At 44.7% G+C, this 25,714-nt stretch overlaps 1 pseudogene; it reads right to left on the reverse strand.

Annotated features, from left to right (window-relative positions):
* Positions 1-19,745: 19,745 nt before the first annotated feature.
* On the reverse strand, positions 19,746-23,948 carry LOC141579689 (melanocortin-2 receptor accessory protein 2-like; annotated as a pseudogene).
* Positions 23,949-25,714: the final 1,766 nt, after the last annotated feature.

Consider the following 25,714-nt stretch of genomic DNA (forward strand, 5'->3'; position numbering starts at 1 on the left):
ACAAATCCCAACGTGTGTCTCTAGTCCGGCACCTTCACCTGAGCCCCAGGCTCATAGACCCGAGTGCCTCTTTGAAGTCCTAACTTGGATGACAAATGGCATCTTAAAAATGCCTCATGTCCACCATTTACTCTGGAATTCGATTCCTGGCAGGTACCTCCCAGGCTCCCCATTTAACTAACAGAACCATCACCCACCTAGGTGTTTGAGGTCACATTCAATATCCCCTGTTCCCTCCCACCAGCCCTGCCCTGGAATCAGTCCTGATATTTCCATTGCTAAGCCCATCTCAAGTCTGGTTCTGCAGGGACCATGGCCGTCACCCCATAAGCTCACAGCATGGTGCAGTGAGTCACAGTCCTCCGAATGGTGCTCCCTGGAGGAGGAGGCATCTCCTGCCGCTGGTCACCTCAGAAGGCACTGGATTCTCACACAGGAGGCCGATGAGAAGGGACTCAAGGTTCGTCCATGGTCTGAGCTTTGAAGGACCTGAGGTCTGGGGGAGCTCCTAATTATCATACACACCTGCCAGTGAGCAGAAGAGAATGGAGGAACCCAGGCAAAGCTGTTCTCACTCCGACCCCTGGGCTCTCAGGAGCCACGGGAAAGGCCTGTGTCCAGGGCACAGCCCAGCCATCACAGATCCCAGCCTGCATTTGCCAACCCGGACAGCCTAGACTCCTTCTATTTGCGACACTTATTTCTGTTCTGTTCCCCACCCAGAATGTGGTGGACTCTTTCATAAATTCTGGCCTGTCTCAAGCAAGACCAAGTCAGTGAAAAACGCAGTGTCGACATTTGGACCAGAGCATGAAAGGAGAAACAAAGCCTCAAGGTCAGCATGATGGTGGTGGCCAAACCCTTCCCCTGGGTGAGATGAACCATGGTAGGGGTGAGAATGCAAGGTTTGGTCAGCCAAAGCATCTTCCTTCACTGCTGACTAGGGTATTGGGGTCTCACTACCGAAAAGTAACGACACGGCCGTCAGTGGTGGACGTCAGCTGCAAGAGACACTGAGTCAGCCATTTACTGCCAACGTGGGGTAAAAGCAAAGGCCAGTGCAGGGAGGCCTCCAAGGCTGCTGAGGCAAACCACAGACCCGGTTCTGAATGCCCACTGGATGAAGCAGAGTGGAACATACGGTCCCCTTTAGAGGTCACTGTGTCCACCAGATCCAGGTGAGCCATCCTCTTTGGAGAAGGCCATGTTGTCCTGATACTCAGAAAAAACAGCCTCATACAGGGAACAAAATAGTGGCATGGATTTTGGACCCGATACTGCCCCTTTATGAAGGCAAAGTAAAGTAAATGGCATAGGGGAATTTGAATGCAAAAAAAAAAAGTGACTGCTTCCTCCAACAGCATGCCCTGCAGCTGCTCACCCCCGAGCCTGCCACTTCCTCACCAGTGACCACCGGCCAAGAAGGGCTATCACGCACGTCACACAGCGACAGCCAGGAACCGCGTGCTGAGCACTTTTGTGTAAAAGCAGATATCGAGCAAGGTGCTGCAGACTTTGACTTTAGAAGTTTAAATACTCCATGAAAAGAATCCTTCAGCAGCCGCCTAAATCAATTCCCATCTCACTTCCTCAAAACAAACGAAAAAATTTAATAAGTGCGCATTCATCACCAAATATGAGGAGGACCAAACAGGTTCCTCAAAGCAAGGATTTTAACAGGTATCAAACACCAGTGGGTGATGTGATAACAAAGTAAATATTCCAAAAAATTAGAAAAATAAAAGATGTCTAGGATAATACATGGATTAAGGCAGCTGTTAAGTTTTTGGTTTTTAAAGCGATGGAGACAGCACGGAGGGTGATCCAGCTATTTCCAATGCAGGGTGTGCACAGCCCACCTTTTCAGATGCAACAACATACACAAAGGGCAGTACAAGAGAAAAAGGAAAAAAGAAAAAGGAAAAGAGGAACAAGCGAAAATTAGAAACACACAAGAACAAAAATGAATTTGACAGCCTGTACAAGAATTTACGTGAGTGTGTGAGGCCAGGGACGCAGGGACAGTGAAACCCATCCTCACCTCCTGCTCCAGGGAAGGCAGGGGCCTGTGTGGAGCAGCGCTGCCAGGGGACACCAACGTGGTCAGAGCCCCAAACCAAAACTCCACCTACATGCGTCTAGACAGCTTTTGAGCTACAAATTGTGGTCACATTTCAGGCTGGACAGTTTTACTCACTCCCACCAAGAGTAGCAGAAGAGGATTAGGCTCTGCTCCTGCACCAAAGTGTTGTTTTATAAATTAATGACTGTAGAATAGTAAAAGGAACAATGGAGTAAAAGTGACTGGAGAAGAATGTGCTTGACCCGAGCTCACTGGCCGCGTTATCTCACTGACGTTCAGATGCTGGCTGGGTGCTTTCTGTACCACAACAGACAGACCCACCAGGAGGGAGGTTTAATGCGCTGCTGTATTTTGATGCTGAGAACCATGCCTGGTACACGAGGTTCTGGGTAAACAATGGTGACAGTGTCAAACACTATGGGCTAAGCACACATCCAACTACCCTGCGAAATCCCAAGGAAAGACTTGAAAAGGCAAAAACAAGCTGGCATTCTCTGGTGTGTCTACAGACTGAGAACCAAGCAGTTGCTGAGCAAAAATGTCACCAGTGCCTCCTATGACAAAAGAGGAAGCACTGGCCTGGGGGCTGGGGCATGGCTCCAGGCTTCCACTGCTCACCCACCAGTCTGTCCAGGGGGAGAAATTGGTCCCTTCTTACGTTGCACCGATGCACCTACCTGGACTAACGCCTGGGGGCTCAGCAGGAGGTGACAGGTGAGGTGAACGGAGCCAGTCTGGGAGAAGCCCGGTGCTGGCAGCTGTGCCTTCAGCAGTGTCCAGGCTCCTAAACCTGCCACCTCATCTCCAAGGAGCAGAAGGGGATTGCGGACATGTAGATCACAGGGCCGTGTGAGGACAAATACAGATCATTGCCACTACATGCCTTGCCCCTTCCTTAAGCCAGAGAGGAATATCCGGGGAGGAACTGAAAATTCATGCAGAGTTCGCCAGGCATCCACACGCAGGTGGGACTCAGGTCCCCTGTGCCTCTCACTCACAGGGCTGGTCTGGACATTCTTTTTTTCAATTCTCTGGCACCTTCTCCTCCAACTGACCAACAACCAGAAAGTAGGATCTGATCTTGGGCAAGTTCAAGAATCACAGATCACCGCCTCCACAGCGGACCCAGCTGCACGTGCTAGGTTCTCCGACCATCACCTGTGAGACCGCCATGAGTGCTGTCCAGACTCAAGGCCCGAGGCCGTAGGCCGGGGGTACACAACTTCCCTCACTTTCCCCAGCAAATGGGGCCCACCTCTCGGCAAAGGCATCTCAACCTCTTCTGCCCGAGGGACGGCACAATGGACACACGGGGAAACAGAGCAGAAGGTGGGGATTAGGCAGCCCAGAAGAGCTCGTCTGCACTTTCGAGGCAAAGTGATGCCTTTGACATAATCACAGGGACAAAGTGAATATGAACCTTTCCCTGCTCTGTCCCAAACTCCGTGACAAGCCTTTTCCTGCTTAAGGAGTTCTTTCGGAAGTCCCTGGCGGTGTTTCTGATGTCTTAACCTGGCATGGTGACTGTCAGGCATGAAGAGAGGGCCTGAGCTGTGCAGGTGCTGAGCCTAGGAGTCAGGAGACACCAGCTCCACCCCCACCTCAACCGTAGCCTCATTCTGCATCTTGGGATTCAGCATCTCATCTATAAGCAAAGGGATGAGACTATCCCAGGACAGGCTGCCCATCAGTAATGAAATGAGATCCATGTAAAGAAAGTTTCCCAGTTGCCACATTTAAAAAGTAAACAAAGAACTAAACAAACAAACAAAAACAAATACTAGAAACTGATTTTAAGAACAGATCTTACTTATTCTACTGTACGTAGAATACTATCAATTTGACATGTAATCAATATAGAAAGGAACAATGTAGATTACATTCCTTTTATTAGATGTCTCAGCATCTGATGTTCATTTGACCTACAGCACATGTCAGCTCAGACCAGCCTCCTCCCCAGCTCTCCTAGCATCAGAGGCTGTGGCTACTCTATTGGACAGCAACTCCAGGGGTTCCACCAGGGGTCCTGGCTGAAAACCTGGAGTAAGTGTCCACAATATCCGTAAAAGGATCTCTCTGAAACAAAGGCGGATTCACTTTTAAATGTCTGTAAACCAGCGGGCTGCCCCTCCATCCACTCTTGGCTACAAGACAGCCCTCTTCCTTGATGATCCCTTCCTGGATATAGGGAAGCAATCTGGCATACATCGAGGGTGGCCGGGCCTCCAGGTAGACTTACCTGCTATCTGTGTCCAATCCCATGAAGTCCTCCTTCTCAAACAAGGTACAGAGGAGGGGGATCTTATCCCCAGACTTGTTGGGGGCCCTATCCAGCCACTTGGACTTGAGCATGATGAAGAGAGAGACAGTGAAGTCCTCGATACTCTTCTCCACCATCCTGCAGTCCTCGTAGATTGAAGGCCACGTCGGTGCTCTTCTGCTCGGCTACCTACACATTCAGCACAAAGAGCTGAGAGTCATTAACGATGTGCCATACAGCTCCTCTGCACGTGGAGCTTCTCGAAGGCCTTGGCCTAGAGGCAGTCGGCAATGGTGACAAGGCCCACTACCTTGCTGTGGGTCTGGAAGATTCCCCACCCATTCTCGGGTGCATAGTGGTGCCTGTAGTGGATACAGAGTGCCCAATGGGAGCCACAGGGCCTGATCTGGCTCACCAAGGTGATTTGCTTATAGATGCAAAAGAAATTCTCCTCTGAGATGATCCCAATGGCTTGGACCACCACGGGGAGAATCTGGTCGTTCTCAGCGCACTGCACGTAGTCAGGGATGCTCATGTTGCAGCCCCTGCCGAGAGGGGAGAGGAGATCGATATACTTACTCTGCTGTGGGCTGTGGGCCCCTCTGGGTTGCGGTGACCTGGTGTGTATCAGCCAGAAGGCAAGGGAAGCCCAAGCAAAGACGGGGGTTCAGTTTGTCCTCAGTGCCTGCACATGGCTACTGTAGGTCGGATCACATTACCCAGCTTTTGGTCTAGGCTTCCTGCCCCTGCAGAGCAGGGTCATTTCTTGTTTTCTGTTCCAAGCACCTAGCCAAACCCTAATGCAAAGACAGTGCTCAAAACTGCTGAATAAAGAAATGAACAAAGGAACTGCTTTCCACACACCTTTAAGCAGAATATAAAGAAAAGAACCACAGTGGGATCAAAATATCTGGATTTCTATCCAATTTATTTGAACTCCTTTGCTGCAGAATAATGAATAAGAAAACTTGCCTTGGGGAGGAGGGTACAGTTCAGTGGTAGAGCACGTGCTTATCAAGTATGAGGTCCTGTGTTTAATCGCCAGTACCTCATTTTAAAAAATGAAACAAGTAAAAAAACCTAATTACCCTCCTCAAAAAATATTTTTTAATTCAAATTTCAAAAAACAGCTTGAAATTGACACAACATTGTAAACTTGACTATAATTCAATTAAAAAAAAAATCATTGCCTTAGAAGAAATTATCTGGATTACGGAAGTTTGCAAATGTTAAATGCCTAGGTTACAACCTGCATAAAAAGGGGGGACTGTACAAATTTACTATCCCTCCTTTATCAGCTATATTACCTTTTGGGGGGTTATAACCTCTCAGAGCTAATTTTCTCAGATTAAAAAACAGAAATTTTACCTGATTTTCAGTACCGCTGAAGAATCTGATAACCCTATTAAAGCATCTGACACACGGAGTTTATTCAATAAATGTTGAATGAATGAATAAACAAGCAAAGTGAATGCTGCTCCCTGCCACAGACCATCATAATGGTACTGCCTGGAAATCCCAAGCCCACGTTCACCCGACTCTACACTAACCATGTGGGTGACCTGGGCAGGCCTGTGTGATTCTCTAAGCCCCAGTTTAATCATGAATAGAAATGAGGGCAATAACACAAACCTCAAAGGGTTAGTGAGTCAGTAATGAATTGTACCCGAAATTTGCAAGATTGAACCGTTAAGGAAAATTGGGCAAATTGTCCATAGGCCCTCTCCATATTATCTCTTACAACTACATGGGAATCTAAGTTACATCACAAAATTAAAAGTCTAATTTTTAAAGAGGCTATTGAGGTTAAATGAGCTCACTGTCTCAAATAAGGAACACACAGCACAAATAGGACAATCCCTAGACCATGAGATACACTCAGTTAAATTTCCCACTGAACCCACTGGTCCCTCCAATTTCAGAGCACGAGGATGGGTCCTCGTGGCCAAAGGCCACTGCACCTGAAGCTAACAAAGCTAATGGCCCCCACTTCCAAGAGCCCCTGTCACCACCCTAGGTCTAAGTTTGTATTTGTAATTTTTTTCTTTTTATTAAATAGAAACCCCCAATTGCATAGCCTTCAGGTCAGCAAAACCTGACCACAGAGATCATGATGGCAGCCCTTCTTGGTGAAACAATAAAATGAAAGGCTATTTCCACAAGAACTCTGTATAAATCTACTAGGGAACGTCATTCTGGACTGAGAGGAAGAGGACTGGGGAGGAAGGGGCAATCTGGGGCACAGAGGACCATGGGCCACCTGTCCCATGATGGACTTTAGTTTCAACACTCACCCTCCAGGAACTTCAAAATACACACAGACAGAGTGCTATGGACAAGATGTTTTTTTTTTTAAAGAAATCACTGACTCCCTAGCAGCTCTTGTTTTACCGAGAAACAAATGGATTATGTGTATAATGTTTCACAAAAACCCTAAAATACTATCACCCCAACTTCATACATGAAAAAACTGAGGGAGAGAGGTTTATCACATTGTGCAAGATTAGAGAGAGGCCACATCAGACACCGTATTTAAACCCAATCCCCTGCTCCATTGCTCACACCAGAAAGTGTGACATACTGCTCCCTTCCTGCCCTTTCCCTGCAATAAATCTCTGAAGAGTCTTTCCTGTGCCACCTGGAATCACAATCACATCAGCTTTCCACAAAGAGCTATGTCACTCCTTGGAGGACATATCAAAATCTAAAGGGTTGGAATGAGAGGAGAGATTTGCATTTTCTGTTTCTCAAAGGAAACATGGCTTTAAAAGAAACTGAAAAGGACTTATCTAGTCTACGGTCTCATTGTGCAGAGAAGGAAACGGAGGCTCAGAAGAGATGAGGAAAGGGCCTTATTAACAAATATTACCTGAGAGCAGCACCAAGCCAGCCCTGGGCACTGTTGTGGGAGGATCTGGGAGGCCCAGGAGATTATGTGTTAGAAAAAGGAAAGAGAAGAAGCATACAAAGCCCTGTCTCTACATCACCATATCATGGAGTTCCACCAAATTACCCAGTATGGGTGCAGCCAACATTAAGGTTGGCTAGAGAGGTTATAGAAACCTGGAAGTCTCAACTATAGTGGAAATACCAACATTTACTATGCTTTTTTCCCAGTTCAAGCATCAGCTCAGTGGGCGCTCTCTACCAGGGACTACACGAGGCCTGGAGTTCTCCAAAATACAGATCTCTATTACCACGTGTGCAAACCACATACAGGTCCACCAGAAGAAAAACGCCCACAGATAAGATGGAATTACTGAAACTGAAAGCAGCCAAGCAGCATATATTAACTAGGAAAAATGGTGCTGCTAGAAATGGACTCATGGGCATAGAAACAAACTGTAGTTAGTAGGCAGGAAAAGGGGGATTAACAGATACACATTAATAAATATAAAATAAATGACAAGGGCCTGCTGTATAGCACAGGGAACTATATTCAAGTTCTTGTAATGAGTTGTACTAAAAACAATCTAAAACGTATGTATATACCTATGAATATGTTTATAAATGAATCTCTGCTGTACACCTGAAACTAACATTGTAAGTTAACTACACTTCAATAAAAAATAATTAGAAAAATAAAAGCAAGTCTTTAAAAAAATAAAAGAACACTGTAATCCCCGTAGCTGTAGGTGGTGGAGAATTCTGGCTGCAAGCAGCAAGTCCACTGTATCACTCCAACACTGACTGTCACCCTTTCTGACTATCAGAGAGTCACTTGGCTTCACTGAGGTTACTTTTCTCTTCTGTGAAAGGCTACATTTGCAACTAACAATGTATAGAATCTCATCATTCACAAGCCCCAAAATTAGTGAGGACTTCCCATGGGCCAGGCTCTGGACAGATGAAAAGGTAGGGTCTCAGATATATTCATGGTTAGAAGAAGTTTATGCCATAAAGACATTAATTCTTCCTGTTTTGATAGACAGATTCAATGCAATTCTAATTAGAATTACTACCAGATATTTCATGGAATATAGCAAGTTAATTTATGGTCAGGAACAGCCAAGAAACTTCTTTAGAACCACCACTGGGTAAGGGTGAATAGGTCATTGATTTCCACTGTTCTTTCTGAAGTGACGAAAACGTTCTGGAATAATAATGGTTGCAGCACTGTGAATATGCTAAAAGCTGCTGAATTGTACCATTTAAATGGATGGACTTCACAGTGTGTGAACAATATCACAATAAATCTGTTATATGAAAAATAATCTCTTGACAATTATTTTCCCCTCTATACAACTAGTCTGCCGCACAATTTAAGAAAAAGAAAAAACCAAAACAAACCAAACTGTGTGCCAGGAGCTCTTTAGGACTGCAATGTCCCTAGGTCTCCAACGCCTCTGGTGGTGCTGTTCCTGTTAACACACCCAAGCTGGGCTGGGCTAGTTAGGGACTGTAACTATCTTTCTAAAATCGACTGTCACACGTTTCAGCCTGGGAGAGGGAAGCCTGGAGGATGTCACATACTCATGCCTTCAGCTCATTTTTAACTGAACCAAGTCCTGCTTTCAACACTGTAATCCCTCTCAGTATAAAACCACGTGACATCATCAAGCACCGCCATCATGACACCTGAAAGTGTTCAAGGAACTTACCTGGGGCAGAAACACTGAGGGAGGTGACGGAAGCTCCCTCAGCACTGACGCTCCCTTTTGCAGACTTCACCAGGACAAGCTGGGCTTTACGGCCGGAGGCTCTCAGCCTGGGGAGCAGCGCCCACGCCACCGAGCTGGTCCTGAGGGAGCGGGAAAGGGAGAGGAGGGCAGCCCAGGGGTCACGGGGCAGGGAAAGCGGGGGATTGGGGACGCGGGCTGCAGCCCCGCTCGGAGGCCAGCCCCAGTCCCAGCTGCCCCATCCGAGTCCGCAGACCCCGCCGTCCCGGGACACAGCCCACCCAGGGACGGGGACGGGCCGGCGGCTGAGGAGAGGAATCCCGGGAAGAGAGGACTCACGGGCGGGAGAGGGGAAGGGGGCTCCAGCCGCAGACTGAGGGGAGACCAGCTGGGGCGAGAGGCGGCAGGTGCACACCTGGCCCTGAGCAGCTGTGGCCGGGGAGCCGGGGCAGGTGGATCAGGCAGAGGGGCCTGGCCCGAGCAATATAGCTGAACACACGCTGAATCATACCCTCGCGGGCTGTGACACGTGGACCGCCCTCCAGCAGCCGCCTGAACCTTTCCCGTGGGCCCCCCACCTTGCACTTCCACAGCCGGAGGCCCCGGCCCCGGGGCAGGAGCTAAAGGCTTACCGGGCGACATAGCTGAGAAGACTTTGGGGCAGATCCCCGGCTCGGAGCTGGAGCTTCCAAACAGCGGTCCACCTGGCACTGACTGCGCATGCGCAGGAGGGCCAGCGATCCTCTGGTTTCTGTGAGAGAAGCTGCGGAAGTGAGGGAGGGAGAAGATGGGAGGAGGAGGGGAGGAGGAGAAAAGTGGAGGGAGACAGATGGACAGGAAGTGCAGAGAGAAGGGAGGGATCTGGAGAGGGGAGGGGAGTAGCAGAGATGGAGAGAAAACGGTTTACCTCTGGTGGCATCCTGAAACAGAAGTCAGTCCTGCATCTGTACCCTTCACTAACACTTCAAGGCCCGCAGCTCAAATTTTCCCTCCCTGGTCCAGCCCTCCAGCCGAGGCCTCTGCAGAACCCCTACGGGATCACACCCGTTGACCCCACGCAGAGCTGGGTTTTCTGTTGCTCTGGGAACCAAGCACCCGAAGGTGTTGTCGCTCAGAACTACCTTGGGAAGAGTTCATATTCCCCTTTTACACGCTGGGAAACAGGCAGGCACGATCTCTGTCTTAGCTCCACTGTTCTAGGTGTTGGGCTGGTGGGGAGCGGGAGGTACAAGATCAGAGCCCCAGACAGAGCAGACTGCCTGAGTGTTGGTGCATAGTGCCCATCCCTCCTGAGTAAACCACACCCCACCCTAGTGGAACCATCAAGGGCTCACAGCAGTTCCCTGGGTGTGGGAGAGCTGTCCTCAGATCCAGTGCCCAGCTTGCTAGGTAGATAGGAGTGTTACCGAGTCCAAATTCATTCTCCTCAGTGCAGGACAGGCCAATAACTTCAGAGACCAGGTGTTGGGGCATGGAATAGAAAGTTTCTGTAGACCTAGATGGCAAACTAATGTCCTGGAAAACCATCTCCCCAAGTCAGAATTCAGGCTCCTTTCCTACCTGCTTGGTTGTAGCAAACTTCTTGGTGTAGGAATTCTTTTTTGTTAGAATCCTTTGTTCTTGCAGCTATCTGCCTGAGTCAAATCTCTGTAAACCTCCAGGAAAACAAACGTTATTTTCTTTTCTGCAACTTGTTATCTTTATATGGATGGAAAAGTGTTAAATATCCTTAAAGGTCAGAGCCTTCAGATTAGGCTCTTCTGTATATTTCAGGCTCTAGGCAACACTGTTTCACAAGCAAGATGAAGCCTAGGAGACAGAGCACAGGGTTAAATTCAAAGGAAAAGATCTAGTATGGAGTCAGATTTGTTCTTTTCTATTACCCAGGCAGAAGGCACTTGAGGATTTAAACCACTTTAAGTTAAAAATAAGTAAAAGTTTAAAGGAATTTACATACATAGGTGGGAATGTGCATAGCCTATCTGGAAAAGCACACAAAGGATAATAAACAGTGACATCTCCAGGGAGGGCTGAAAGAACAGAGGGTGAGGGAAAACTTCTTTCACTTGTGTATTTTTGTGCTGTGTTCGAATTTTTTTAACCATATGCATGTATTTCTTTTTCAGTTAAAAAAATTGTAATGGAGCAAAGGAGTAACAAGCTCAGCAAATACAGCAGCCATAGAATCACTGAGCCATCACTTTTAATTTAAGCCAGGAAATATTTATTGACTCTCTCCTATGTGCCCAGTGCTGTTTTAATACTTCTTTTACTATTTTTATTATTATTTTAATTTTTATTTTTATTTTACAAAATAATTACATGCTATCCCTCACCCCTGCCCAACGCTGGTGGAAAGCCAACTGAGTTTTTCTTGAGTTGTTTTCCAAGGAGTAGAGATGAGTTATAAACAGAACGCATCTTACGGGCAAAACAGTCGGAGTGGTTTTCCAGCAGGCCAAACAGCTATGAAGGGTTTGCAATAGAGGCGCCCAGAGGCTGAGAGAGAAAGCCTCCAGGACCCTACAACAAGCTGCCCAAAGTGCCTTCTCCATGGCACTATTGAAATAGGAAAGAACATATCTGACTCCATGTTATATCTGTTCTTTTGAGTTTAACCCTGTGCCCTGTTTCCTAGGTTTAGTGTTGTTTGTTCTGCACCTTTTGTAAAACAATGTTGCCTAGAGCCTGAAATATACAGGAGACCCTATTCTCAAGGCTCTGACTTTAAAGGATATTAACACTTTTCCATTCATATAAAGATAACATGTTACAGAATAGAAAATAACATTTGTTTGTTGGAGGTTTACACGGATCTGACCCAGGCTAAGAGCTGCAAGAACAAAAGGCTCTAACAACAAAGAATTCATAAACCAAGTTTGCAGCAACCAAGCATTCCTGCTTCCCCTTTTTAATATAAAAAGAGCCTGAATTCTGACTTTGGGGAATGGTTTTCCAGGACAATAGACTTCCATCTTCTCAGCTGGGTTTCCAAATTAAAGTCGCTATTTCTTGCCCCAAAACCTGGTCTCCCGATTTATTGGCCTGTAATGCACGAGCAGAACAAGTCTGGACTTGGAAACACAAACATTCATTGAAAGTACCCATTTGGTATATTAAATGACCTGCTTCCACTCGTCTTCCTGACGTTTTCTTCTCTTGACAACTCCTGCTATGTTTATGAAAACCCTGTCATGTGGACACATTTGCATCTCTAGCCACTACCCTTCCAGGTAAGAACTGATGCCAAGGAGTCAATGGAAGCTGCTAGAATGTATTACCTGGCCAGAAAAGAGCAAATGTTGTTACTGGCTTATGTTCAGGAGCAGGGTGGGACACCTGACAAGATGTCATAAGTACGAATAGACAGCTGGGCACCAAAGGAGAAGCTTCTAAGCCTCCATGAGGGACTTGTTGGATAGGAAGGAAAAGTCCCAACCTATATCTCTGATCCCACCACTAGCTTCCTGGGCGAGGCTGGACAAGTCACTTAAATTTTCTAGGCCCGTGCTGTCCACCATGGGAGCCACCAGCCACATTCAGGATTATGAAGTTATTCTGTAGGCAGACAGAATTATAAATACACATTTTATTGCAAAGGTACAGCAAGTATAATATTTAAAAACATTATTGGTTATCTTGCCCTAACGAGTTATTTTTGTATGTGTAGCTTACTGTGGTTTGCAATGCCTGCGACTAATGTTTCCCTTACAGTGAGTTATTTTTAAATTATAAGTTACTGGACACAGTACCCTCATATCACACTTGAAAAAAATTGATCCACATAAGCAAGGTGATCTGACTTAGTAGTTATGGGCAGGGGCTCTCGGGTCAGCCTGCCTGAGTATAAGTTCTCACTCTGCCTCCATGGGTTCTGTGTGAATCTTGGAAAAATTGTTGTTGTTGTTGTTGTTGTTGTTATTTGTGCCTCTTTTTCCTTCCCTTTTATATAGCGAGGAATATGTAGACTCTATCTCGTACCGTGTTGCCAGGATTAAATGAGTAAACGTCTGTGCTGCCCACTTCCCTGGGTTTCAGCATTCTCCAGGCAATCAGTGTCAAACTCAGAGGCATTCTCCACTGTCTTCGTCAGTCTGGGATGCTGTAACAAATTACCATGGGCCAGGTGGCTTAAACAACCAGCATGTTCCTTAAGTTTTGGAGGCTGAGGTCAATGCATCTGGGAGATGATAGCCTTCATGACTCGAAGATGGCTGTCTTCCCACTATCTTCATGGGCCAGAGAGAAGCAAGCAATCTGGGGCCCTTTATAAGGGCACTAATCCCATTCATGAGGGCTCTACTCTCATGACCTTATTTTATCCTAGTAATCACTTCCCAAAGGCCCCGCCTCCCAATACCATCACCCTGGGAGATGGGGTTTTGACATACGGATTTTGAGGGGATGCAAACATTCAGTCCACACATCGGCTAACTCTCCCCAACATGCAATCATCAAACCTGTAGCTAATTTCAAAGTAATGTTTATATCTCTGTGCCCATTTCCATTCCTGCATCCACTAACACTGAAGCACTGTTATATTTTATTCCTTATTTTTCTGGTAGAGATTTAATTGATTCCTCTACTCCAATGCTCTCCTCACACCAAACAGTCCTATTAACAGCCCTGCCAGGTAGGTCTTCCTTAAAACACCTTTCCACTGCACCTGGTTGTTTTTTAGGTGTAAATGTCAGAATCCTCTCCACACCACAGCCTAGAACTTTAATCCCTTACACTACGGCTCACTATGTTATTTTTCTATTACCACTGTAACAAACTTCCATAAGCTTAACAGCTTAAACCAGCACAGATTTATCAGCTTATGGCTGTGGAGGTCAGAGACCCAACACAGTTCTCATTGAGCTAAATTCAAGTTGCCAGCAGGGTTCCTTCCTTCTAGAGGATCTAGAAGAGAATTTTTCCTCGTTTTTGGTTTTTTTTTCCAGTTTCCAGAGGTCACCCACCTTCCTTAGCTTGTGTCCCACGACTTCCTCCATTTTCATGGCCAGCAGCCTTTCTGAACACTGCTCCATGGCTACACCTCCCTCTGATTTTAAACTCAGCTGGGCTACGTCCTCAATTTTAAAGACCCCTGTGATTACATTGGGCCCACCTGGACAATCCAGGCTACTCACCCTATTGTCTCATCTCAGGATCCCCTTCTCCCCTCCCATTCAGGCATTATGTATGTGGCTGTGACACTCACCTTGTGTGACATTTCCTCCCATGAGCAATTTAAGGTTCAAGGCACTTATGAATGACTTTTTGTTTTTCTTCCTTAGTCTTTCTACCTTCAGTATGTGTGGTGAGATTATATGAATCCTTTTTATTTGTGGCCCTCCACTAAGCTTTAATAATGTATCATGGGTTTAAAAGGCTAATAGAGAATTTAGAATACAGAAATCCTCTAAGATATTTCTCCTAATATATCTGTCATCCCTTTTGCCATGTACAGAAACATGTCACTGTTGGCTAACCTGTGGCAGGGGAGGAACATGATTCTGCCACCACACTCCCCTCATTCACACCAATTTGATGATCGGCTAACCAAGGATCTATGCTCCCCGCTTCGCTCACTTCCTCCTCCTTTCCACTGACTATCCTGTTCCCACTGCTTCCTTCATTCACCACATCAGGATTTCATGACCACATTCTTCTCTAAATAAAATGGATATCTTGCATCTAATGTCTGATAATTGTTCTTATTGTATATGCACACATTGACCTACACATAACCCCACCCATCTGTTTATTTTCCTAGAATTTTCCAGAGGAATCAGTTCCATGATGATGATGATGATGATACTGACAGTGATGACAGGGGCCTCTCAAGGATTCTGACAAAGTGGGAATCAACAAAGGGAGGGAATCATTGCAAAATTGCCCCAGAAGCAGGATTAAAAGTAAATAACTGCTAAAGTGTTTAATGGAATTGGCTAATATTTAACTATTTTTAAAACTTTGTAACACTGAATTTAAAATTTTAATGGGAATTTTCATTCACCCCTAACCAAGATTCAACTCTAGGACCAAAATCTAAGGATTTTTATCTTCTAACAAATTGTCCACTAGCCTTTTAAACACGTGATCCTTTAAAAAGAGTAAGTGCTGGGCTGAAAATAAGCAGGATTCATATAATCTCACCAGACACAGTAAATGTGGAAAGACCAAGGAAGAAAAACAAAAAGCCATTCATAATGTCTTGAAACTTACATTGCACACAGGAGAAAATGTTAGCCACGGTGAGTGTCACACCAACATGACGCCTGAGTGGGATGGGGAAGCTGATCTTCCTCATCAGACATTTATGCTGATTTGTTAGATGCCAACACAGTTTCCTCATTGGATTTGCTTCTAATAAGTATGGAAGAGTTTAGGCTCTACCAAGAGCAGACTAAACATTTTCCCCTGCTCTCAGGTCACTGGACTGAATGTCCCCACAAGAAGGATATGATTATGTTTCATAGGGAAGTCTTCCTGAGAAGTAATAGGCATTTCGAGGGCAGAACTGCAGGTTCGGGCATGGAGGGCTGGAGGAGGGCTAGAGGGGACACTGGAAAAACAGCAGGAGTGAGTTCAGATACTGCTGCTCAAGTCGCCAAAGTCAGCAGTGCTATCTCTAAGGATATGTCATTCTCCCAAAAGTTCCATGAGTGAAGGTGCCTGTGAACACTAAGCAGATTTTTAAGACACAGCAGCACATAATTTGCATCACAACTCAATTACAGTATGCTTTCATATTTGGAAAATAATTAGCCCATTGTTCTTTGAAACTGCAGCAGTAGTAATAGAAATAAAAAAGACTGAGCCGTCTTGGAGACAACAATCAATAAACAATTCCAAGTCTGCAGGATTCCTTGACAATATGCAAACAATGAGATAAATGTGTGCTGCAGATACCTCTTACTGCAGGGCTCACTCCTGCAAAGCATAGAACTAGTTTTCTCAGCAGACAGAGGGAACCAAGTCAAGATTCCTAATCTTGAGAAGTTTACTATATGGCAGGAAAGATCAGACAAGTGCATAAAGCCAAATATGAATAAATGTAATCAAATATTAAGATATGTGAATGGAGCACAGATGAAAGAGAAATTACTTTCACCTAGGATCTAGAGAGACCTCTTCAGAAAATGTGGCTTTGGAGATGGCCAAAGACATGGGTGGAATTTTGGCAGAAGAGGGTGTAAGGAATTTTAAAACTGATTCTAAAATTCACATGAAAATGCAAAGGATCCCAAATATCCAAGACAACTTTGAACAAGAAAAACAAATTTGGAAGACTTACACTATCTGATTTTCAGACTTTTTTTATAAAGCTACAGTAATCAGAAAGTATGGTGTTGGTGTAAAACAGGGAAGTAGAATAATGGAACAGAATAGAAAGTTCAGAACTAAACGAACACTTATATAGACAATTGATTCTCAAAAGGATGCAGTGGAGAAAATGATCTTTTCTACAAGTAGTGCTGGAATTGTTAGATAGTGATATGCAAAAAAAAAAAAATGAACTTTGATCCACACCTCACAAAATATACAAAAATTAACTCTAAGTGGATCATAGATCTTAATAGGAAATCTAAAACTATAAAACAGCTAGGAGAAAAAGCATAGGCTTAAGCTTTATGATCTTGGGTTTGGCAAATATTTCTTTGCTATGACACCAAAAGTAAAATCTATTTTAAAAAAAGTAACTGATAGAGTGAACTTTACAAAAATGAAGACTCTTCAAAGCTCTTCTAAACACTGCAAAGCAAATGAAAAGACAAGCCATAGACAGAAGCTATTTGCAAATCATATATCTGGTAAAGGTCTTTCTTTGTGTCTGATCCAGAATAAAAAGTTTTCAAAACTCAATAATAATACAAACACCTGAATGAATGAATGAAGCCAGAAAACACACTTCAGTAAAGATATCCAGATGGATAATAAGCATATGAAAAGATGCTGATTAAAGATGCCATTAGTCATTAGAGAAATGCTTTTAAAAACCACAGTGAGATAGTAGTACACATACCTACTAGGATGTATACGATTAGAAAGACCGACCTTACAAAGTGCTGGCAAGGAAATAGAGCAACCAGAACTGATACACACCACGAGGAATTTACAATAGCACAACCATTTTGGAAAACTGTTTAACAGTTTCTTTAAAAATGGTAAAAACCAATCTGACATATAAGCCAGATATTCCTCATCTGATGCTTTAGAAAATAAAAGCATATGTCCATACAAAGACTTGTAACTAAATATTCACTGCAATATTATTTATAATAGCTCAAGTTGTAAACAACCCATGCATCCATCAAGAAGTAAATGAAGAAACAAAGGATATTCTATCCAAACACTGCTCACAATAAACTATTCAGGAAAAACTCAGCACTAAGCAATACTCTGCTATAAGAAAAATAAGCTATTAATACAGGAACATAGATGACTCTGAAAATAATTACACTGAATGAAAGAAGTCAGACAACATAGAGTAGATACTGCATGAATCCATTCATACAATGATCTTGAAAATGCAAACCAGTATGTTGTGATAGAAAGCAGATCAATGGTTTCCAGGGGAATAGATGGGGAGGGAGGGAGGGACAACAAAATGCAGGAGAAGAGTTTTGTGGGTGATGGGTATGTTCACTGTCTTGAATGTGGTCATGGTTTCTTGGGGATACACATGTCAAAATGTATTAAGTTGTACACTTTAAATGTGTGAAAATTATTTTGCCAAGTATACCTCAAAGCTGTCTTAAGAAAAACGGCACTTCTGTCCTGACACAACTCAGGGCCTGATTGGAGTGAGATGATAAGTCCCTCACCCTTTCTGCCTAACGGGAAGGTAGAAAACCTCTTACTGAAGATAAGATATGGATTTTTCATTTGCAATGTCTGCCATGTAATAAAGAATTTCTAGACATGCAATATGTCAAGACTATATGATGGATAAAATGAGAATAAGAGATATTAGACAAAGGATGCAAACCCCAGGTGATGTAGGCATCAGAGTTACCAATAAAGGCTATAAAATACTTTTAACACATTCAAGAAAATAAGGAAATGATGGGAGATTATATAACAGGGTCAAGACTTTCATCAGAGAAATATACTGGAATGAATTTTTAAGAAAAATCAAACAGATATTCAAGAACTGAAGCTTTCAGCTCTGGAAACAGGTAAACAGAGCTAATTAGGATCCCTTTTAAGTAAAACTTTCAGTAATGCCGGGTAAAATACAACAAAAGTAACACAGAGCTAACTATGGAGAGAGAAGTTCCCAGGTGACAATACAAAGAGGACACTTAACGCCAAAATGGTAATCTTGTGAGCTGATGCCACCGCACCCTGGAGGGAAGGGGTTTTCATCTGCACATAAATAGGGATACAATGTCCATTTAGGAAACAGGGTCCATACCAGATGTAGAAGAGTCTTCCTTTATAGAAACCTCTGCATAAGACGTATTGGAAGACTTCCCTCTTCACTGAAAGGGAGACTCAAAGTTCTCCACATGTGCACACAGGAAAGGGGTGTAACAACCGGTTCTCTAGGGAAAAACAAAGTCTCCCTTAAAAAAATCTAATCTCCACGCCCCTGCTTTATATGAATGTAGAATCCAAATTGATACTCCACTGAAGATTCCGGAATTCCCAAACCAAAAATATAATAATTCAAGGTTGATCATATCACCTGGAGCCTTAGGATAAGCAACACAAAATTGTTCTCTAGGGAAACTTTAAAAACCAAGATGTAAGGGACAATCATAGGAAAAAATATGTACTCACTATAGAGAAGCTCCCACAACTCTACACACACACAGACACACAACTAAAAACAGAAGGAAATCAGTGCCACTGGGAAGAAAGATCTAACCGTAAAACACAAGATGATTAATATTCCAGAGCCTAAAATTATGAAACAATCTAAGAGAGAGCATAAAAGAAGTATGACTGAATCATTAAAAGATAAAATGAATCTTATATAACATAATGAACTATCAGGACATCATGAAAAAGAAAACAGATCAATTTTTTAAAGAACCAAACAGAACTTATGGAAATAAAACACAGATATCATTTGGTATATAAAATTCAATGAATGGGTTAAGTAACATTTTAATCTTCAATATCTAGGGTGTTCATTAAAATTCAACAGTAATCTCTAAAGTAATTGTTTAAAAAGAGAATAAAGAAGTCAAAATGAAGAACGCAAAATAGGCCGGTCACTATTCTAAGTTCTTCATCTATTTTATCACTTAATGCTCACAGTCTTTGTGGCGGATAGTACCACTTTTTGTACATGAAGAAAGTGAGTCTCAAAGGGATTACATATACTGGTTACATGGTTAGCAAGGGAGGGAACCAAGCCCGGATAGGCTGTCTCTAGACGCCATGCTCTTAACCATGACTGCAAGGTATATAACAGGCAGGAGAAAAGCAGAGCAAAGCAAATAGAAATCACAAAACAAGATGCCAGAAATAAAACATCATCACTAATCACAATGAATTTAGATGAAATATATAATGAGTTAAAAGATTTACAGATTTCATTTGTTTACCTGAGACAAAGCAGAATTAAAACTTAAAACTGGTTGAAAGCTTAGAAGAATAACAGAAAGAAGTCAAAAGTTAGAGCCAGAAAAAGAGACACCTGAGAAATACTAATCAATGGAAAGGGAATCACTCAAGCCTCCCTCAGGTTCATAGGTACTTGAAACCCACCTTGGCCTGACACTTACCAGCTCTGTGCCTGAGCGAAACTCTCAGTCCCCCGGAATCTTCGTTCACTCACCTGTGAATGTAAGGAAAGATCCCTCCTTCCATCCGGCCAATTTGTATTGACTGCTGTGCCACGGGTACAGGTCAAGCCACCTGAGGTCCGTCAGTGAACAAATAAGGATCCTTGTCCCTGTAGGACTGAGGAGGAGCAGAACATAAACTACAGTCTTGACAGTCATGTGAAATATATGGTATTCTAGAAGGTGATAGAAATAATATGATCAGGGAGAGGGGGTTTCTGGGGCAGAGACAAGTGGAAGGCAGTTTCCAGGTTAAAATGAGATGGCCAGAGCTGGGCTCACTGAGGACCTTGAGAACGCGGTGCTAGTTGCTGAGCTCCCTCTAACACAGCACCGCACACTGGGTGACATGAACCACAGAGGCTCACTGTCTCACAGCCCTGGGGGTGGGGAGTCTGCAGGCAGGGTGTCAGCAGGGCAGGCTCCTCCTGAGGGCTGGGAGGGAGAGGCTGGTCCAGGCCTCTCTCCTTGGCTTGGAGACGACCGTCTTCTCTCCACATCTCATCACGTCATCTCCCATGTACACGTGTCTCTCTGTCCACATTGCCCCTATTTATCCGGACAAAAGTCATACTGGATTAGGGCCCACCCTAATGACCTCTTCTTAACCAATGACATCTGCAACAACCCTATTTCCAAGTGGGGTCATGTTCTGTAGTCCTGGGGTTCAGGACTTCAGCATATGAGTTGGACAGAGACTGGCCAGGGCAACAGGCCTGTGGGTGCATGTCTGATATCCCCAAGGGACAGCAGGGAGGCCAGTGTGGCTGGAGCGGAGTGAGCAAGGGAGAAAACCGGAGATGAGCTCAGCTTCGGGAGGGGGAGGAAAGCTGTAAGGTCACCATAAGGACACTCGCTTCTTCACTGAGTGAAATGAGAAGCCATTGCAGGATTTTGAGCAGAGAAGATCACACCCAGGGTCTCAATCATGCCTGACTTAGGTGATGAGGATGAAAATATTTAGGCTTTTGAGCTGATAATAGTTAGACTACATGTTGGACTTTGAGTTGATGGTGTAGTAAATGAGACTCTGGAGGGTGTTGGGATGAGGTGGATGCATTTTGCATGTGGGATGGACAAGAACCAGTGGGGCCAAAGGGAAGAACTCGGTAGAATAATGGCCCCCAATATGTCCACGGTCTGATCCCTAGAACCTAGGAATGTCACTGTGCATGGCAAAAGGGACCCTGCAGGTGTGACTGTCAAGGACCTTGGGATGGCAGATCACTGTGGGAAGCAAACGTCATCATGGAGGTCCTTAGAGGAGAGAGGCAGATTGGTCAGAGACAGAGATGTGGTGTGGCAGCAGAAGTCACAGTGACACAGGGCTCTGGGCCAAGGAGTGTGAGCACCACTGCAAGCTTGGAAAGGTAGTAAGATGAATCCCTCCCAAGAGCCTCAGTGTGGAACGTAGCCTTGGCCACACGTTGGTTTTAGCCCACTGACATTGACTTTGCATTTCTGCACCCTAGAACAGTGAGACAATGGATGTGTGTTACTTTAAGCCACTGAGTCTGTGGTCCATAGTTACAACAGCAATAGGAAAAGAGCTCAGGAACCAACATGAACATGAACCCCAGGCTGCCTGCTGTGCCGGCAGGAAGTCCTTTGTCTCTGATCCTGTGGGAGTGTCCTGTCTTCTGGCAGCATCCACAGACTACCTCATGCTAACCTGGCAGCTTGCAGGGGGACAAATCTTAACCCTGCACAGTTCTTGATATTTAGTTAATAAAAAAGATGGTGTCATCATGGGTATTTTTCCATCTTTTAAATACACTTCAGTCTTCTAATTGAGAGACAGTGTAAATAGATTTCAATCTTAATAATAAATAACTGTGGTATTATTTGGTTAATTAAATAATGAATAATAATATTCACATTAGTAAAAGTTATTAAAGTCAACATTTTTCAATGAAAATATCAAATTTCTTTTTGCATGAACATGTATTAACTACAAGAAATGTTCCATGCTTTCTTCTACGATTTAGTGTTAGTGTCTTAAAGAATAATATTTTCCTCAAAAGATATTATGGCGAGGGGATTTCTTTTGGTGGTACAGTTCCTACATAAAGTCTGCGGCGTGTCTCAGGCCACTGGGAACCTAGAGATGATAGAAATAAGGAGGCATTATAAACACAACAATTTTTAAAGGAATTAAAAAACTGGATGAGTGAAAACAAAGAATCAGAGAATATTCTGGTGAAATAAAAGTATTTTTCAGCTTAAGCAAGACACTGGGTGAATAAATCTAAAATGAAAAAACCACCCAGAGATTAGCAGTGAGTCATGCATGCAGTGTGACTGATCAAAACCAAGTTGTTTCCAAACCAGTGTGTAGGCTTGATGCCTTCATGAATCAAGTCTGTGTGGCACCAGGCCACCTCGAATAAATGTTGATGAGGTATTTATAAGCTCTTCACCATCCCAGCTCAAAGCCCACACACGAGCTACACGACCATCGCCTACACATCTGCAAAACACCCATCATGGTGAATAGCACTTTTCTTGCTCAGTAGCCGGTGGCAGGGCACTGTGAGCAGACAGAGATACAGGGACACAGAGACACAGAGGCACTTCCCCTCACTCAGCTGATAACCTTCCGTGCATTCCTGGGGACAGGATTGTCATAAAATGCACCATGGATTGATCCTCCTCCTAGGAAAGGAACGGTAGGGCTGTCCTCAGGTTGGAGCAAGGGTGGCCGGAGGATCTCAGAAGAGCTGTTTCAGGACAACCAATAGAAATGATGGCCACCGTGACCACGAGAGACGTCCCCTGCCATCTCGGTAGGCTCTTGGGCTCCTGACAAAAGCTGGGCTCAGTAAAGGGTTGGGTAGAAGGCACAGGCCTAAGGGATGCCCCAGCAAGAGACAGGAGGTAGGGCCTGGTTTATACTGCTCTGGGTGTATTCCAGCCTCATCCGAATACGAAATCAGAAATTTGCAAAACAGCAGAGCTGGGATGGATCACCTACTCCAGACTCCTCTCCTTACAGTTAAAAGGGTGGCAGCCCTGAGAGGCAAAGCAACGTGCTAAAGGCAGAGCATGGATGTGGCAGCGCCAGATGAAATGCACCGTGCCAATCCCCATTCAAGGCCGCTAACACTGAGTATGGGGCCAAGGTTTCCAACTAGGAGAATGAGATAATGTAAATACTTTGTTCCCCGCAAAACCCCAAATGTTTTTAAAAGCACAAAACTCACCTTAACTAGCTCTCTTCTGAGGGGGTGCTCTTCTGTCTCCGTCTTTCTGTCTGTCTCCATTTCTCTCTCTCAGACACAAACACATACAATTTTGTGAAAGGGGAATTCCTGCCATACAAAGACAAACTTCACATCTTCAGAAAGACACTTGACAAAGCACGTTTCTCAATTCAATTCTATGTGTGAGGTCTGAGCAACTGGCTTATCTTCTAGAACAATTGGTGGTTCCAAAATCAGGAGATCATCTTCCCCAAAGGAAGAGTTCTGGTCCGTATTGATGAAGTTGGGGATGTCACATTTCATGAGCCCGTTCGCCTCCTCCTCTGGCCACCTGCTGCATCTGATGGCTTCCTGGAGCTGAATATCTCTGTCAAGGGCTATGGTTGGGATAGCAAATTTGGCCTTGTCCAAGTGGCCCACATCATTGACGTAGCAGTGAAAGAGGGACCTAGATTCGTCATTGCCCTGCCAGAGAACACCTTGGGGACCAGCAGTCTTCCAAAGTCTGACACAAAGCTGTTCAGTCTGAATCTCTTCTCGGGAGACTCTGCATTGCTATAAAGAAAACCAAAATAAAAGATCACTCACACTCTAGCTCGGTGACCTGAAGAATCATAGTTTTTGCCATCTACTGAGTGCAAGTCCCTGCACAGAGCATGCTGACAAGCAATGGAAATGAGAGACATCACTTCTGAACACATACAATTAAACCCAAGGCAAAAGTCTCAAGTGAGGGACCTTGGACCAACCTGAAAAGACATCGTTCCCTGAGAATCCTCAGTATTGCTGAATCGCACACCAGTGTTTCTCATTGGGACACTCAGATCATCTTCATCAGAATTAGTTAAAGTGCTTCTTAAAATGCAGAATTCTGGGGTGCAGACCCTAAGCATCTCCAGAGTTTGGGACCTGTAGTCTGTATTTTTAGAGCAGCCAAGATCACTGAACACGCTCAGGTTTAGCACCGCGGTCTACATCGGGTCACCTGAGCATCGACAATGCAGTCTCACATGGTGGCGTGTTGCCATGTGTGTCACGGTTCTGTCCTACCCACGAGACTCCCCTGATTCGCAGAACTGTCAGTGCTGCCCCATTGGGCAAAAAATACCACCATTTCACAATGCATACACAGGGCGCCCGACTGACAGATACAATCAGTGATGGGAGAGGGGAGAAAATTCATGTTCCTGATAACTTGTTTCACTTACTATGGGACAAATGATCAATTCAAGGGTAATAAATCAGTGAATGAGTGAATAACATGACTCTCGTTAGTCCCAAGAGTGCCTGGAAGAGTGAGCCTGGGCATACTGAGGACCATAACAGCCCATCTACTTAATTGCCATCCTTCCCAGATTTGTGTAAAGGTTACTTCCACCCAGGCAGTGACCCCTGAAGGGCAAGAATCATGTCTGAACACACTCTCAAATCCAGAACAGAACCTGACAACAATTAGGCTCTGGAGTCTGTGTTTAGCGAGTGTGGAATCTCAGTGACTCCAGTTCTTAGACCTTGCCTTCCCATCCCACCCCTCACGATATGGACCTTATGACCAGCTCTCCCGGGGCTGGGGCCAAGGAACCCATTTACAGGACTGGAAGAATCTGATCATGTAAACCACCCCCCAGAATATCATCAAGAGTCACCTGCATTTCAGGGATCAGTAATCCCAGAAGCTTTGCAGTTCAGGAAGCTGAGGGATTTTTATATCAGTTCTGTCTTCTACTGTGACTGCCTGGGTGACATCAGACAAGGAATTCTCAAAAGCCTGAGCTTTTCCTTTCAGGAATAATCTACTTAACAAATCTCATTGACCATTTAACAAATGTGATCTGAAGATCAATGATTTACACAGGAGTACAACATTCATTAGGTCGTGGATTTTGAATCCGAGAAAAATCATTTGAGAAAGATTGACAGAATGTAGCTTTAATGCAAATTTAAGTATTCTTACCTTTCAGCAAATCATCTTCTTCCCCTACTTATCACTTCATCCAAGTTTAAAAGATGTTTGAGAACAGGGATGATTGTGCCAGGAATCTGTGACCCAATAACCTAAAATGTCACCTAGGAAAAAAAGGGAAGTGACACATTTTTAAAAAGTATGGTGAGGACAGCAGGTCCACCCCCCAACTCCACACTAAGGAGCTCTGAGTAATAGCTTTCCTGCCTGCCTTGGGCATCAGCTGATGTGAAAACCCACCTAGAAACCACACTGTCCAGCAGCTCTTCCTTAACATAGGCTACAATTTCTCAGAATTAAGAATTGAGTCCAGTAACCCCTTCGCTGAAGAATAAAGACAAAGGAGAACAATAGAGTTCTGCCCCTCCCCAGGGGAGAGCCCAGACCTTGGGCTGCATGCACTTCGCCAACCTCCCAGGAGAAGGAAAAACTGGAGAAGGACGTCCTGCGAAACTAGGGAAGCAAAGGTAGAGATGGGAACAAATAGACCAGCTGGCCTGGGACAGCCCCCTCCGTCGCTGCCTTGGCAGCTGCCTCTGCCCCCTCAGCACATCCTGCCCACCTCAGGTGGCTAAGCTGTCAGGGAAACTGTGCTTTGCAACCTGGGGCAACAGAGGCTGCCCCCAGGCCAAGCTGCTGGGGAGATGGGAGCTAAACCACCAGCTCCCAAGCGGCAGGCTCCATACCTTCGACATCACCCCGCCACCCCCGCACCTTAACGCACCCCCGGGGTAATATGACCCTGAGAAGTGTGACCTGGGAACGAGGGGCGGCAGAGTCCGCCCCCATGTCAGGC

The sequence above is a fragment of the Camelus bactrianus genome, chromosome 13 (assembly GCF_048773025.1).
Source record: "Camelus bactrianus isolate YW-2024 breed Bactrian camel chromosome 13, ASM4877302v1, whole genome shotgun sequence".
Classification (NCBI taxonomy): Eukaryota; Metazoa; Chordata; class Mammalia; order Artiodactyla; family Camelidae; genus Camelus; species Camelus bactrianus.